Raw genomic sequence first — 18,057 nt, 5'->3', positions numbered from 1 at the left:
TTATGTAGTTCCTCTTCTTCCACGTGTTAAAACAATCCTTCGAAAGAACTCACTCTCTCCGCATACTCGGATATGTACATCAGAATGGGAGAAGCTTTCTGACGTCACGCAGATGGAGCTTCCCAGCCAAGTGATAATGGAACGAAAAAGGGGAAATGCTTCATCCTGCGATCGATAACACTGATGTGGTCTCTCGTTTGGCTCTCCTTGGTCACAGTCTGATTTTTAACGTTGCAAAAGTCGGTCGGGGTTTCCGTTCCATCGGTACAGCCAGCCAGCCGTACTCCGGAGGTCCTTGGTTCTCCAGCTTTTTGTGAAACTAGTGGGCTTCTGCAGAAAGGCTTCAAGCTGAAAAGTGCCATTTCAAGTCGTTTGAATTGGAATATACAATAATTCGCCGTGTTGGTTCGTGATTATTTGTCGAGTTCCCTGCAAAGTGATGTGAGAAAAGCCAGCAGTCAGCCATTACAATTTTCCAGTGTATCGAATCGAGTGTGGAAAAATTTTCTACCCCACTGAAAGCATTCTGGAGAGGGGACGGTGTGGGAGAAGACGGAGAGAGCTTTTGCATAAGCAGGCCGCCGAAGGAGACCAAAGGGTCGTTAAGAGGTCGTAACGTAATTTTTAATCAAAGGCCTGCTAAGAACAGAAGCAGAAATTTGGATTGATTATGTAACGCATCAAGGATACATATTCATACCTAGTTTCGGAAGCGACCAGGTTATTGAGTGATGTTCGGGAGAGTTGCATAGAGTATCCCATGGAACATTGTAAGTAAAATAGCGCGAGACTGTGTTGGTTAAGCGTGTGCACAGTTTTCATTCACATTGGACGTTTTCGAGTAGTTTTGTCATAAGCCTCACCGTTTCCGAGTGTGATTAGAACGAAATCATCTGTGGAGAGTATTTGTTCGGTGGAAATTGTGCTCATTGAAGCGACTAGGCTGTCGAAATAGCTAGTGAGAGAACGAACCTCCCATGCAAAGGGGAGGATCGTTGAATCGATGTTGTTTGGTTTTCTTTTGGCCGGAGCAATCTGAGGCTGCATCTCGGTGAAGGCGCACATGTGCGGGCTACGTTTCAGAACAAGAAACTCTCCGTCTCAGAAGACATCCCTACGCTGGGGTGACAGCTGCTATCCTTATTGAACAGTTGGCCTCGACCACGGTTCTACATAACATCAGAAGATCCCACCACAGAGATCGGCATCATCTTCGCCATTGTCGTCATTCGTCGCCACCACTTCACTTATCTCGAACAGCAGGCCAACATCGAAGTGAACTCTAGACACTCATACGTAAAAATAGGGTAGCCATTCCATCGAAACAGCCACAAGGTCGAATAGCAATCAAGTAAAATTTCAAAGCAAAGCAAAAATGATCGCTATCAAAGTGTTGAATCCTAGTTCTAAGTGTAACGTTTTACGCGTAAAATATCTGTGATGTGTTAAAAGTCTACAAATCAATGTTCTAAGATTTCAAAAGAAGTGTCGGGGAGTACAGAAAAGCTAGTCGTTTACAAAGTTAATAATATATAATAAATACCATCACAGTACTCCATAGTCCAGAGAAGGAAAGACAACGGAAGAGCTAGTCTTCCTCACCGCCCACACCATCGCCACATATATAACGAAGCACTCAGACTCACGTGAGCCAGCAGTAATTGGAGAGGTCCTCGTGCATCCATCTTTTAAAAGGTGAGTTACCCATGAGTGGCAGCAACAACTCCAGTCATAAAAAGAGGGAGCGTGGGGGGGGACCATCTGATCTGATAAGCCACCTTCTGACGCAAGAACGTTCTTAGTTGCTCTCTTTCAGTTGTGTCGTTTCGGATGGTTGTTTGTTGGAAGCAGTTATATAACCTTACTTTTTTGGTGGTTCTACGATGTGCGAATCGCATAGATTAGATATCAAGTGAGCTTTTGAATGAGATTAGTGTGTATGGTTGCTAATTTAATCATCGTTACCAGCTTTTTGGCAATTACGCGTATGATGTTTGAAATTTAAGTAATACCAGAACCAACAGTGCATAACGACCAATATTTTATAAGTGATTTTTATTAGTGGAAGCATGAAACAAAAATTAAACTATGCGTAAGAGTAAGGGCTCAGCGTTAGCGTCGCACGATACTGTGATCTTTGAAGCAGAGAATAGAACAGAAGGTTTTCAAAATTGTTTGGCGATGCATCTGAAATTTTTGGAATCGACAGTGGAATTATGAAGTACTATTTTCCTTTCATTTAAGATAGAACCACCGGTTTTGGCCATAGTGCTAATAGTAGCCATAGAGGATTACATACTGTTTTGCAAAGATAATAAAACATTTCGTGATCAGTAAACCACATTCTTATGGTACAGTCACCCCACAGTTATGGATCAACTAAGGGTCATTTTTCAGAACAATATATGATTTAAAAAAAAATGGTGACGCTGTGCAAAACAAAATTACCTCCCTTCTTCTTCTTCTTCTTTCTGGCGTTACGTCCCAACTGGGACAAAGCCTGCTTCTCAGATTAGTGTTCTTATGAGCACTTCCACAGTTATTAACTGAGAGCTTTCTTTGCCGATTGACCATTTTTGCATGTGTATATCGTGTGGCAGGTACGAAGATACTCTATGCCCTGGGAATCGAGAAAATTTCCTTTACGAAAAGATCCTCGACCAGCGGGATTCGAACCCACGACCCTCAGCATGGTCATGCTGAATAGCTGCGCGTTTACCGCTACGGCTATCTGGGCCCCTAAAATTACCTCCCTGGTACTGCCCAATATAGTTGTTTTTGAGAATACTCCTCAAAATCCCCGGTAATTTCCGAAAAAGTGTTTATTTCGATAGAAATTTCAAACGATGTCCACCCCACAGATGTGGATCAGTGGGAGAGGAGGCTCCCTATTATGGATCAAATCGACTCATTTTATGGATCAAAACACTATAACAGCAATTTATCTGCAAAGTAAACGAATGGTGTGCTAGTGAAAGCATACGTTTTGGCGTTTGTTTCGGAATCGTCTTATTTTTGATTCAGAACTGTGGTATGGTTTTCAATGCCCCACAGTTATGAATCAACGCTCCTGGGAATACGATTCACATTATATTTCCTATGGACGGAAAAAATATGCTTAAGCATATTATAATTGATTGCGATGCTGTACAGATTTATGGTTCACGTAAATAAAATGTGTTCTGCGTAATTGCAACTCTATTTGATGAGAGAAACTTAAAAGTAGATGGAGTACCGTGTACCTTTTAATTCCGCTCCTAAATGCTTATCTTTGACAGATACGCGTATTTCGACTACCACTTGCAGTCTTCTTCAGAAAGATAAGAATTTAGGAGCGGAATTAAAAGGTACACGGTACTCCATCTACTTTTAGGTTTCTCTGTTGAGATTCTGCTCAGAGGATTCGAACATTAATAAGAGGGTCTATTTGATGAGATATTCCCGTTCTAATCCAACTCTGATCCATATCTGTGTGCTATCCATAACTGTGGGGTGACTGTAGAGCCGCACTGATTTAATCGTCTGAATTTATCATATATACAAAATCACAGAGTTGTCTGTCTGTCAGTAACGTTTTGAAATGTTTCATCGAAAAGCACTACCACAGTTAGTTTTAATATTACAGTCGATATTCTACATCTCGATATCTCTCCCCATGTCGATGATTGCTTCGGTCCCTTCATTCTGCATACGACTTCTCTCTCCATATCTCGATGTGTTCCTATTGATTTTTGTTCCCAATTTTCTCTCTATATGTCGATATAAACATTATAGGTTACCGTAAAACGGGGTAACTTTGATAGTTTTTTCGAAGAAAACTTGAATATTTATGCATGCTGTTTCAAAGAATAATAATTTATATTTTTAAAACAAGTACTGGCATCCTAGCTATCGATTGCAGTCGATAGATTTCCAAAAGATTTATTATGAATGGATACATAATTTTTCATATAATGGAAAGTTGGTTTCCTGTTTTGGGGTAACTTTGATAATGGAGTATGAATCGAACAAAATTGAATGAATAACGAGCATTTGTAGGGCATTGCATACCTCTAGGCGTTTAACGTTATATGGAAATTTCTGATTTAGATTACAAAAATGGTCCCAGTTTGTGAAAATGCTATTCGCTAAGATATTTGAGACCGTATTCAAGTTCTATGATGACTAGGCTGTCAAAGATAAGTGGCCAACTATTCAAAACTACATTAAATAGTGATCGTAGAACAGATTGTTTGTAAGCGTTTTGAAAATGCTAAAATTGTGTAAATGTTTAATATTCGTATAAAAAGCCTCAAATGCACTTGATTTCAATGAAAATAGCTTTGACATGAAGTGTCATACTAATACTCTTTACTTTTGCATTCGTTTTGCTTAGCTGATTAACAGAAACTGCGTTATTTCGTTTAATATGTTGTGGGTCTCGCACTATCAAAGTTACCCGCATTATCAAAGTTACCCCGTTTTACGGTACTAGACCAGATTTAAGCGATTCAGAACAATTTGGAAACTCGAAATGATGTTTGTTTGTTTATTATTTTCCTAGTAACAGAGTGATTTTCAATCTAGTGTTCATTGAATAAATCTCGCATAACTTCTGATCTCGCCCTAAAAGCCATTGGTAACCATGGGTGTAGCTCGTTGTTTCTGAGCATGGATTTTATTGCTATTTAACAACGCTATGGGGAAGAAAGGATCATTATCTACCTGCCCGTGATGTTGGTATGGATGCTTATTCCTTCTTGTGCTCAGAAACAACGAGCTACACAGGTGGCTACCAATGGCTTTTAGGGTGTTATCTCAGAGTATGCGAGAAATGTTCTATGCCTTGATCTCTCCCTATCTCGATGGTCCCTTCGATATCGAGATGTGGAGAGGCGACTGTAGAACATTACAATTGCAAATTGTTGTAAATGTAATATTCGAACAGCTATTTGTCAGGATATTCTAGAGTTTCCAGGAACATTGTTCTTCCTAATTTGTAGAATAGTCTCGAACTTCTCATAATTGTTTTTATAGGTTTTAGGAACTTGGTCGGTGATTAAAATATTTACAAACCAACTTCAAGCAAATTGTAGTTCGCACGAAATTCAAACTGATTGAGGTTGAAAATGTGATTCACCATTTGCAACCAAAGTTCAAACACAAATTAGACGTATGCAAATGAAATATAAGGCTTAATTCAAATATTACGTAACGCAAAATTTGCCAATTTTAGACACCATTTGACCTTGCCGGAGCATTTTTTATCCGTGTTCCTGATCACATATTGTGCAGGCGCTCTTATTTCTGCAGAATTGTCTGGATGTCCGTAGGTAAAGCATTTCCTACACAGCATTGGCCTGAGCACGAATGGCTGGGTTGGGACGGTAATACAACCGATCTCCAAAGTCTTCGCTTGTCAGCGAAGGTCAAGACGTAGGTGCCACCAGCAGACCTTTCTTCTCAACTTCAAGAACTCCTAAGTGGGCGAGGTTTTGTGCAACCTCTTCAGCTGGCGTACCTCTAATTAGGGCCACTTGTGGCCATAATCCGTCTGATGGCCATCTCTTGCTTCCATACAAGGCAGCCGCCCCATGTAGTAAGGTGGACACCATTGCAGCTCCGGCATTTGGTCTTGCCGGAGCATTTGTTTCCGTGTTCCTGACCACATACTGCCTGGGCACGAATTGCTGGGTAGGGACGGTAATACAACTGATCTCCAAAGTCTTCGGGGGCTTGTCAGCGAAGGTCAAGACGTAGGTGCCACCATCACCTTTCTTCTCAACTTCAAAAACTCCTAAGTGGGCGAGGTTTTGTGCAACCTCTTCAGCTGGCTTATCTCTAATAGAGTCCTAAAGCTCTGTCTCAATTTTAGTATCAAACGCTTAAGTTTAGGGCAGAAACACATGTTTACTCAATTTTTAAATGATTTTCGTCGGTTTAAGTACAAAAAACATTTTTTTATGATTTTTGGAATTTTGTCACACCCCTTGGTTTAAACTCAAATTTTGGGTATATTTTGTTTTCCGTATCCCTTCCGAAATGTCAGATAGGAACAACCCCAGTGTTAAAACTATATGCCCTGTGGTATTTTTGTTGGAAAAATGAATGTCAAACAAGATCACAAGTGTCAAGGTTCATATTTGGAACCATTTTTAAAATTGAAGTTTAAAAATGTTATAGCTGTTTTTTGAGCTGGAAAACTTGCTAAAGTAGTTGCAAGAACATGCTCTTTTGTATTATTAAATAAAAACAAGAATTCATTAAAAATTTTAGGACCCAATTAGGACCACTTTTCCAGATAAGACCTTTGTGGCCATAATCCTTCTGATGGCCATCTCTTGTTTCCATACAGGGCAGCCGCCCCATGTAGCAAGGTTGGCACCATTGCAGCTCCGGCATTTGGCCTTGCCGGAGCATTTTTTTTCATGTTCTCGACTTACGTCCAAACCTTTCCAGCAGGCTCACAAGGAAACTCTAGGAATTATGGAATGTAACCACCGTCCCAGTTGACCATTTAGCCAATCGCTTTGCCAACTGTGAAGAGAACTTTGCCGTACTAAATGAAAAAAATCATCGTGTGAATTCGTCTATCATAAATCTCACCTTCCTCAGCGCCCACCTTTGCGAGAGAGTCGGCCTTCTCATTGCCATAAATTAAGCAATGTGAGGGGACCCATAAAAAGGTAATCTTATATGATCTTTCGACCAGTGCATAAATCTGCTCTCTTATTTTTGTAAGAAAGTAAGATGCATGCTTTACAAGTTTCATCGATCGGAGTGCCTCAATAGAACTGAGACTATCCGAGAAGATGAAGAAGTGTTATTTTCGGAGCTGAAAATTAACACTTTTCTGTTTTCTGTACTGTTTTGGTAGGCGTCAACCGAATAACCCAGTCTCTTCATGCCATTTGATCTTATTCTGCGCGGCGTGTGAGTCGAGACGATCCGTTCTCACCACGGGTGACGTGCGGCGACTAATCAAATGGGAGCGAGTCGACACCTGACCGACTTGTCTCGCCTTGCATCAGATAAACCTAAGAATCTTTTACGATTGACGTGAGGTGAGAACTGTCGGTGTCGTGCACTGCCCATAAAAGCATAACTGTCCCATATTGATTTTCGAACCAACACCTTTTTTCATCGCAACATTCATGTTTTCACATATACTTTATCATACATATAAAAATTAACACACTTTGTTTGAAAATGTTGTGGAAAAATATGAAGTTGGTGTAGTCCCATATTGAAAAATAAAGGTATAACAGTCTCTATATGAACTGACAACCAAAATAGCAACTGCAAAACGTGTATTGCGTTCAAGTTTATATATTTTGGTGATCAATAGAAGCAAAATAAGTAATCTGTGCGGTTGTGTTAAATGATTATGGCATGTAGGAATGTACTAGAAAATATTGAACAGTCGTATGAAAAGTCAAGCTTCAAACTTCGAGCGCTATTTTCTCAATGCCTACTTTTTCCATATGAGACAGTTATGCCTTTATGGGCAGTGCAGTGAGATGAAAATTCTCGACTCGAGTGAAGTGACTTTCCATTTGGTTTACACGGCGAGTCACTTCACTCGAGTCTATATCAGTTATACGATCTGGTTCCGACACAGGCTGGCGATTCTGATGTGGGATCGGATCGTCCAGCATTTGTAGTCAGATACTCTTTGAGCTGTCTTACCTGTTCTTCCCTCCAATAGGGAATATAGAACTGCATGATACCGTCGTAGTTGACATTTAGTTCTCATAGCGATCAGACGTGTTTGAGCATCCTGCTAAGTGAAAACAATTGCTATTGTTTATATTATTTCATCGCGAGTCGGCGCGTTTGCCGATACCACGTTCCCCGTGGAAGTGGCCTATCCATCGTCAAGATGAATGACCATCGCAAGGATTCCCTCTTCTTGGACTTTAGTGCCATGCCAGCCCGCCCCAAGCTAGAAAAAATCCACGAGCTCATCAGCAACAAAATTAAGTTAGACATGTCCAAGGTCAACTGTATTCAACCGAGCATCTCCAAAGCACGAGTCATCATCGAGCTCAAGTCGCAGACTTATGTGGAAGAGCTTGTCGCTGAGCATAGCCTGAAGCATACTATTGACCTCAACAACAAACAGTATGCCATTCCGCTAGTACCCTACGACAATGCAATCGAGGTTAAGGTAGCTGATATGCCGTCATACATATCGACCGAGATCATTGCAAAACACCTAGCGCCCTACGGCGAAGTGCTTTCCACTCAGGACGAACTGTGGAAAGACTTTTGGCCTGGCTTACCCACTGGGGTAAGACTAGTACGGATGAGAATACAGAAACCCATTCCATCTTACATCTCTATCGGTACATACACTGCCTATATCGCATATCGCAACCAGGTTCGCACCTGTCGTTATTGCGTCCGACCTCTCCATATTGGTCGTACCTGCAATGAGGTGCGGAAAGAGATGGGCCTCGACATCAACAGCCGTCTAACTGCTGCCCAAGTAGTACAAGGAATGCTGCCACCACTGGCATCATCCAGTACGAATGAGCAGTCGCCATCTTCCAAGGACACAATCAGCGAAATCGAAACATCATCCGAAAGCGAAAGAAACACCAACGTTCTCAAAAATGCAATTTCTACGGATCAAATCATGGCGACGGCTGAACAACAATCAATCAGGACCAGATCTTCTTCCCGTCGTCCACTAGGAAACTCGCAAGTCGCTGGGCCAAGTAGGACCAGCTCACCATTTGTTAATAAAGAAATTGAAGAAGACCCATCATCCCGATCTGTCGATTCGGATTTCGTTATCTCGGATGATGGCGAGGAAGCAACAACTAACACAGCTGCCCCGAAACGTCAACGGTCACCAAAATCAACTACTGCACTCGAAACACCCTTCCTAGATGTAAAGCGCAAGAGCAGGAGCCGGACGAACAACACTTCCTCTTCTCGGTAAGCTATACAATGGGTGTATGTCACGCCGAAGCTATACAAGATACTACCACTCGTCTCAAAAAAATTCCACCTCTATCTTCTGCAACATCAATTCATCACTTACCTCAACAACCGAATCCATCAATGGAACCTTGTCGGAAGCACAACACATCGCAAACAATCAACAACCCATTCATGTACTCCAACGAGCGCCTTATTCATGATCAGCGGAAAAATGAACCAGCTACCACGTTCTTCGAATATGAAACACATCTCATCACTACAACAAAGTCGCACAACTCATTCACCTTCAGCAATCGCATCACTATCATCGCGGGCTATACTCTCTGTGAGGTAAGCCAAAGTATATGTTCTACCGAAGCAACATCGGATACTGCCACACTAGAAAAACGATCACTTTTTGCAGAATGCACACTGCACATCTTGCGGAAGGACTTCACGTCGAACCTATATCGGTCACTGGGATCATCGCCTTTCCTAACGACGATTCCAACACCGCAACTGGTTCAACTCACTACTCTTCACTGGTACAGCACTAAAGGCAACACTATGAAATCCGAGATGTTCGAGGCGACTGTAGTTCATTCACAAACACCAGGTGAGCGAAAACGAAATCTGCTTGCAAAAACAAAAACAATGTTATGGTGTAAGAGGCGGCATGACAAATATCTCTCATCAGCTTGTCATTCGCACTCGCATGTCATTACGACTGCCAGAGACAGGGAACGCAGCCAAGGTTTGCATAGTTTGCAAGGTAGCTTTCTTCTAACATTAGGGTGATGGATTTGTTAAGTTATAAAGTAGCTACGATCAATATTTGCAGCATATCCAATCAGACTAAACTGGACGCATTGAGGTCATTTATTCGTGCTTCGGAACTAGACGTTATCCTTTTACAAGAAGTATCTGGTGAAGAATTAGAAATACCAGGATATTTGATCATTTTCAACGTTGATGCTCACGAGCGTGGTACAGCGGTGGCAGTTAGAAATCAGTACAACGTTCATAATGTAGAGAAAAGCCTAGACAATCGGGTAATATCACTGAGGATAGGATCTACTACTTTTATTAACCTCTATGCTCCTTCTGGCGCTTTGATGAGAAATGCAAGAGAGGAGTTTTTCAATTCAACTGTGGCACATTATCTACATCACTCAACTGATCATGTTGTGCTAGGTGGTGACTTTAATGCAGTAGTAAATCCAAAAGATGCAACAGGTAGTAGCAGCATCAGCCCAATGTGCAAGCGACTAATGACTGCAGCGAAATTAGTAGACTCGTGGGATACATTAAATGGTAGCAGAATCGAATTCTCCTATGTTAGATCAAACACTGCATCACGTCTTGATCGCATACTGATCTCAAACGCAATAAAAGCTCAGCTACGTAGTGCACACTTTGCAGCTACGGCCTTTTCGGACCACAAAGCGTATATAGTGCGGATTGTTCTTCCCAATCTGGGCACTCCTGTTGGACGGGGTATTTGGCGGTTTCAACCTCATATCCTCGATGATGTGGAAGTCATGAATGAGTTTACTCGTAAGTGGATGTACTGGGCACGTGCAAGACGCAACTACCGTACGTGGATGGAATGGTGGCTCTCCCATACCAAACCAAAGCTTATCTCCTTTTTGAAATGGAAAACGTCAATCGTTCATCGCGACTTCAGGGACACGATGGAATTATATCGTCGGCTGCTAAAAGAAGCCTACGACAACTATTTTGGGAATCCAGAACAGCTTGGAACAATAAACCAAATCAAAGCACAGATGTTACGTCACCAGAAAAATTTTTCGGAGATCTTCAGAAGAATGAACGAAACTTTTCTAGCAGGGGAATCAACTACACTTTTTCATGTAGCCCAAATTCATGGAAAAAAAGCCAAAAGTACGATCACTACGCTTCAAACAGAAGAGGGTAGTGAAATACATTACCACAATCAAATTAGTAATACAATTAGACAGTATTTCGAAACGCTGTACTCTTCGACTGAAGCTGGCAACTTAACAGACTTCGTACCAGCCAGAGTAATTCCACAAAACAACCAGCAGAATGAAAACCTCATGGAAGCAGTGACTCAAGATGAGTTCCTCGCCGCTATCAAAGGTAGCTGCTCTAGGAAGTCACCAGGGGCCGATGGATTGCCAAAAGAGTTCTTTCTGAAAACATGGCGGATCATTTGCTATGAATTTACGAATGTAATCAACGACGCTCTTCAAGGAAATCTTTCGAAACAGTTTTTCGATGGAATCATTGTCCTCGTGAAAAAGAAAGGATCCGACAAAAGTGCTAAAGGGTATCGTCCAATATCTCTTCTGAATTACGACTATAAAGTCTTGGCTAGGATTCTTAAGCAAAGAATGAATGGCTTGCTCCCTCTTGTGCTCTCAGATCATCAGAAGTGTTCGAATGGCAAAAGAAGTATCTTCGAAGCAACATGTCACATCACCGATAAAATTTGTCAGCTGAAACACTACCGCAGAAGTTCTCTTTTAGTGTCCTTCGATCTGGATCACGCCTTTGATAGAGTGAATCATCAGTTTCTGTCAAGAACAATGTTGAGAATGAACTTCAATCCCCGATTCGTGGAATTTCTTGAATCAATCTGGAATCAATCATTTTCAAGGATTTTGGTGAATGGTCGTTTAACCCCGGAATTGAAAATTGGTAGATCTGTGAGGCAAGGTGACCCACTCTCTATGCACTTATTCGTCTTATACTTGCAACCTTTGCTAGACGCTATGTCGCGGCGATTCCCAAATGCTGTTATCAGTGCATACGCCGACGATATATCGATGTTTCTTGATAATGAAGAATCAGTTAATCAAGTTACTGCCATATTCAATGATTTTGGTTCAATATCTGGTGCAGTTCTGAACAAACACAAAACAGTTGCAGTCATGATTGGCAACATTAATCTTACAATCGACACGGAGTGGTTGAACATCGAAAATGTTATAAATATTCTCGGTGTACGTTATGGAGACAATATTAGACAAGCCCAAAAACTCAATTGGCAAGCGGTGTTAAATGGTTTGCGTACTCGGTTATGGCTTCATCACCCAAGGAAACTGAATCTAATCCAGAAAGTCATCCTGCTGAATACCTACATCAATTCCAAGCTGTGGTATATGGCCTCAAATATTCCACTCACCAAGGGGTTTTGCAATAAAATAAAGACGGAGATTGGTAAATTCGTATGGCATGGGCAAACTCTCCAACGAGTAGCGTTTACTAATTTAACACTTCCAAAAAATCGTGGGGGCCTAAACTTACATTGTCCTGAAAATAAATCAAAAGCTCTTTTGATTAATCGTTTAATAAGCATAGCACATCAACTTCCGTTTTTGAGCAGCCTTTTGGAAAATCCAAATCAACCGATCCCGCCAATGTTCAATCACATAGTGCTACTGAATGCAGAACTACATGATTTGCCGGATCCACTTCAGAACACTCCATCATCACAAGGAATTTATCAACACTTCCTATCGCTGAAACCTGATCCAGGATTTGTGTCAGCAGCTCAACGAGACTGGAAAGCTGTTTTCAAACAGATTCATAGCAAAGTATTACCTTCTTCGCAACGATCTAACTGGTACATGATAATTCACAAGAAGATTAAACATCGAGAATTATTGTTTCAACGGGGCGTTGTTGATAATGTTTATTGCGAATTGTGTCCAGGCGAACCAGAAACTGTCATGCACAAGCTGTTCCGTTGTCAACAAGTAACTGAAATCTGGAGGTATTTACGAAGGCAGATTTTGCAACACGAATCTAGCTTGCGTAGACTAGAACCTGAGGCATTCATGTATCCAAATTTTTACAGTTTGAATCGTATTGTTAGGTTCAGCATTTAGGTTAGGTTTAGAGAGCGTAGAGAGTTTTATATTTTATCTCAATGTAAATGCTAATTAATGGACAAAATATATAATTTTACAAAAAAAAAAAAAAAAAAAAAAAAAAAAAAAAAAAAAAAAAAAAAAAAAAAAAAAAAAAAAAAAAAAAAAAAATTGAACTGAGACTATCCGAGAAGATAAAGAAGTGTTATTTTCGGAGCTGAAAATTAACACTTTTCTGTTTTCTGTACTGTTTTGGTAGGCGTCAACCGAATAACCCAGTCTCTTCATGCCATTTGATCTTATTCTGCGCGGCGTGTGAGTCGAGACGATCTGTTCTCACCTCGGGTGACGTGCGGCGACTAATCAAATGGGAGCGAGTCGACACCTGACCGACTTGTCTCGCCTTGCATCAGATAAACCTAAGAATCTTTTACGATTGACGTGAGGTGAGAACTGTCGGTGTCGTGCACTGCCCATAAAAGCATAACTGTCCCATATTGATTTTCGAACCAACACCTTTTTTCATCGCAACATTCATGTTTTCACATATACTTTAACATACATATAAAAATTAACACACTTTGTTTGAAAATGTTGTTGAAAAATATGAAGTTGGTGTAGTCCCATATTGAAAAATAAAGGCATAACAGTCTCTATATGAACTGACAACCAAAATAGCAACTGCAAAACGTGTATTGCGTTCAAGTTTATATATTTTGGTGATCAATAGAAGCAAAATAAGTAATCTGTGCGGTTGTGTTAAATGATTATGGCATGTAGGAATGTACTACAAAATATTGAACAGTCGTATGAAAAGTCAAGCTTCAAACTTCGAGCGCTATTTTCTCAATGCCTACTTTTTCCATATGAGACAGTTATGCCTTTATGGGCAGTGCAGTGAGATGAAAATTCTCGACTCGAGTGAAGTGACTTTCCATTTGGTTTACACGGCGAGTCACTTCACTCGAGTCTATATCAGTTATACGATCTGGTTCCGACACAGGCTGGCGATTCTGATGTGGGATCGGATCGTCCAGCATTTGTAGTCAGATACTCTTTGAGCTGTCTTACCTGTTCTTCCTACCAATAGGGAATATAGAACTGCATGATACCGATGGGAGCAAGAAAATTTGTGACATTCAGTACCCATGAAATAACAGCCTACGTGATTAAAAAATACTGAATGCGTAATTTCACGAATGGCTGTATGCACTTGTGGGTTCTCTTAAAATGTTTGTTCATGCTTTTAGAGTTCATCCAGTTCAAATGGTATTCGAAACAGCAAAAAATGTTGTATGCAACTCGTTGCAAAACTTGATTTTTTCAGCACTCGTTGTATTTATCCAACAAAGCGAGCCTCGTTGGATAAATGTACAACTCGTGCTGAAAAAATCATCATTTTGCAACTTGTTGCATAAATAACTATTTTGTTACGCTGTGTTACAGCTGAATGAGCACTTTGGCTGACCACCGAAATAGTCCAGGAATGACCACTGAAGATACCCGTATTGTGGGACATTTCAGTTTTTGTATCAAAACTAGGCATGCGACGCTGCAATCTTCATGATTTTGAATACCTGTGACATTTCTAGTTCAATTATAGATAAATGACCCCTTTAGTTCTTCTTTACTACTATTGTATGTTTTATTATCACAGAATGTAATATTTTCTTAAATATTATTTCTTATTAAAATATTTCTTATTTCATTAGATGAAAACAACTTTATTTTTCAAAATCCTTCCATTCACCTAAAAATAACTTTATGCTACACAGTTCGAACAAAACGTGTAGGTTTCTGAGACATAAAATGCACAAAATTGGAGCGTGGAATATCATGGATATTTACATGCTATGTCATGTGAACTTCAATTATATGTTATGTAATTTAGCAGGATCCTGTGTGATTACATGACATATAACACATTTTTACATGATTTCAGACTTAATTTTACATGGCGTCATGTTTACATAGCATAAATGAAGTTTACATGACGTGTAATCTTCATTATTTTTAAACAATGTACAGTCGCCTCTCCACATCTCGATATCGAAGGAACCATCGAGATAGGGAGAGATCGAGACAAAGAATAAATGTTTAAAGAATACTAGATTGAAAAACACTCCGTTGCCAAGAAAGTAATACACAAACAAACGTCAGTTTGCGCTCCTAATTTGTTTTGAACCCCAAAACTTTGGTCTAGTAACCTTCGATATTGGTCATATCGACATACGGAGGAAAAATTGAGAACGAAAAATCAACAGAATCACATCGAGATATGGAGATATCAAGATAAGGAGGATATCGAGATATGGAGAGTGAAAATGTATGCAGACTGAAGGGACTTATGAAATCATTGACATAGGGAGAGATATCGAAATGTAGAACATCGAGATGTGGAGAGTCGACTGTAGATACAACATAGATACCTTATAGCAGTGGTTCTCAACCTTTTTATAGCTGCGACTCTCTTTCGAGTTTTGCAAACATCCCGCGGACCCCTAAAATTAATGATCTTGTAATGAAAATTTATGGATGCCATCTAAAAATCTCATTACTAACTAACAGATATCCTTGGCAGGTACGACCAAAAGTCTTAGCATTGGGGCTTTCCTTAGCTGAGTGTATTATTAATGTATTCGAATCCTCTGAGCAGAATCTCAATAGACAAACTAGATTTCAATAGACAAAGTAGATTAACCTTTACGTTACCGGCCTCTGACAAGGCATTTTCAAATGGCTGCTATTTCGTCAATTCCCATTCGATTTTTTTGAAACCACTGTCAGTTTACTTTAAAAAGGTTTCAGTTATTTGTCATAAATGGAGAATGCTGAATTCGGAACCATGCCGGAGATATTCCGGATTGTACTGGGGTCACGAGGGTGCCAAATTCGGGAAATGTGATTATTTTTTCATTTATTTCAGCTACAACACTAAAGTTTTTATGTAAAACGTGAGATAATGGTAGATTATCATCAGTTCAACATAATTTGAATAAGTGGACCGTTCCAGAACATCGTAGCCGGTTCCGCCAGGGCCAGTTTGGGGACATTTCCGTTGCATGTCCAAAACATACCGTGCGACGTCTCAATCTTCATGAATTCGGGAGAACATGTTAATAAAGGAAGAAAAAACTAAATTTCAATAGATTTGGCCACTCCAGAGCACCTGACACAGGTTCCGCCAGGGCCTCTTTGAGGACATTTCCTTTTTATGTCCAAAACATACCGTGCGACGTCTCAATCTTCTTGAATTCAAGAGAACATGTCAATAAAAGAAGAAAAAACTCGCTAAAAACAGATGTGGCCACTCCAGATCTCCTGACACAGGTTCCACGAGGGCCTCTTTGGGGACATTTTCGTTTTATGTACAAAGCATACTGTGCGACGTCTCAATCTTCTTGAATGTGGGAGAACATGTCAATAAAGGAAGAATAAACTAAATATCCATAGATGTGGCCACTCCACAGCACCTGACACAGGTTCCGCCAGGGCCTCTTTGAGCACATTTCCGTTTGTTGTCGGAAACATACCGTGCGACGTATCAATCTTCGTGAATTCGAAAGAACTTGTCAATAAAAAAAGATTTGTCCACTCCAGAGCAATACCTACAATATGAATTTGGGCGAATAAACTGGCTTATTAAGTTTCAAGCATCAAAAATTGAAAAAAGAAAAAATGCATGAAAAATTTGTAAGTAAAACCTTTGCGGTTAATGAGCATGAGCTCAAGCATAGATGACCGCTTCATAGTTGCACTCCGTGATTGACCAGAGCAGTCGAAGGTGCACAGAGATTTAATGAATGGGGCTTGGGATTAGCGAACCATTCTCAAAGAGCACGAATCGAGAGTTCAAAGACTGAATATACCTCTGCATTTCCACAATTGTCTTGAAAAGTACATTGGGTTAGTGGGTGTTGCCGGTCCCATCGCTCCAGCGGATGCAAGCAATACAATCGATGCACCAAATATTTATGACTGGATTACACCACTTTTTCGTCGCACTGCGCAAACGTGACACGTCTGATTTTTATTGCATCGCTCTCCCTCGTAGGGGCAAGCGACACAATCCATGGACCGAACACTAATCTGTAGGAATAGAAAACCTTTTTGCGGGTAATAGATGAAATCCGAAAGGGTTCCAAATTAGATAATTGCTGGCTAGATTATTGTTTAATTTCTGATGAAATCCTTAACATCTTCTTCTTCTTCTTGGCATTAACGTCCCCACTGGGACAGAGCCGGCTACTCAGTATAGTGTTCTTATGAGCACTTCCACAGTTTTTAACTGAGAGCTTTCTTTGCCAAAGTTGCCATTTTCGCATTCGTATATCGTGTGGCAGGTACGATTATACTCTATGCCCAGGGAAGTCAAGGAAATTTCCATTACGAAAAGATCCTGGACCGACCGGGAATCGAACCCAGACACCTTCAGCATGGCTTTGCTTTGTAGCCGCGGACTCTAACCACTCGGCTAAGGAAGGCCCCAAAAATCCAAAAATCCTTAACATATTCTAAGCAAAATTTTTATTCTGTTGCAAGTGGAATTCCTCCATGCATTAGTAAGCAATACGATTGACGGAACTGACGTTTGGTCGAATTCACACTTCTTTGAACGGGCAATGGGTTGTTCTTTTTTATACCGTCAAAACAATTATTGGCAGTAAATATGCCAAAGGTCAGTAAGCCAAAGGGATTTCATAAATCATAAGAATGTTTTTATAGAGTATTCATGAGGAGTTTCAAAGCGAATTCCTTTTAAGTTTTTATCAACAAATTTATTGAGTAATTAATAGAAAATTTTCTTCGAAGTTTACAATAGATTCTTGGTAACATTCTAGCCAAAACCTTTTTAGGATTCTTGTTGGAATTCTGATGATGTTCGAAACAAAGTTCTGGTGGATTCCTTGTTAGTTTTCTTCTCAGCTTTCTGCTGAGTTTTAACTAGTTGCACAGTGCATTCCTGCCATGGCGTATTCATGAAGATCTGCATAACAGGTTTTCCAAAAATCGTGGAAAACATACGTTCAGAAAGATCCTGCCTAAGACTGACAGAGAAGCCACATCAGTTTGTATGTATTTTATCCTAGATTTATTTGAATACTTTTCAGAATTTTCATTATGCTTTACCCGTGGCACATCATGTTTTGTTCAAATAACGGAAAATTTTCAAAAAAGGTTTTCGGCGAAACCTATTTCTTGTGCTTTGGAGTAGCCAGATCTGTTGGCAGCGAGGGCATTCTTCATTTATTGACATATTCAAATATCGGTAATGTCATAAAATAGG

General features: G+C 40.3%; 1 protein-coding gene across 1 annotated transcript in view; it reads left to right on the top strand.

Annotated features, from left to right (window-relative positions):
* The first annotated feature begins 224 nt into the window (after positions 1–224).
* LOC5570620 (high-affinity choline transporter 1) overlaps positions 225–18,057 on the top strand; it is a 123,689-nt gene continuing 105,856 nt past the window's right edge. Inside the window, exon 1 of the mRNA XM_021857315.1 lies at positions 225–1,695. The gene's annotated coding sequence lies outside the window, so the exon portion shown is untranslated. The remainder of the gene's footprint in view (positions 1,696–18,057) is intronic.

This window comes from Aedes aegypti, chromosome 1 (genome assembly GCF_002204515.2).
Source record: "Aedes aegypti strain LVP_AGWG chromosome 1, AaegL5.0 Primary Assembly, whole genome shotgun sequence".
NCBI classification, from domain to species: Eukaryota; Metazoa; Arthropoda; class Insecta; order Diptera; family Culicidae; genus Aedes; species Aedes aegypti.
This window is presented reverse-complemented; position numbering and strand designations above follow the sequence as displayed.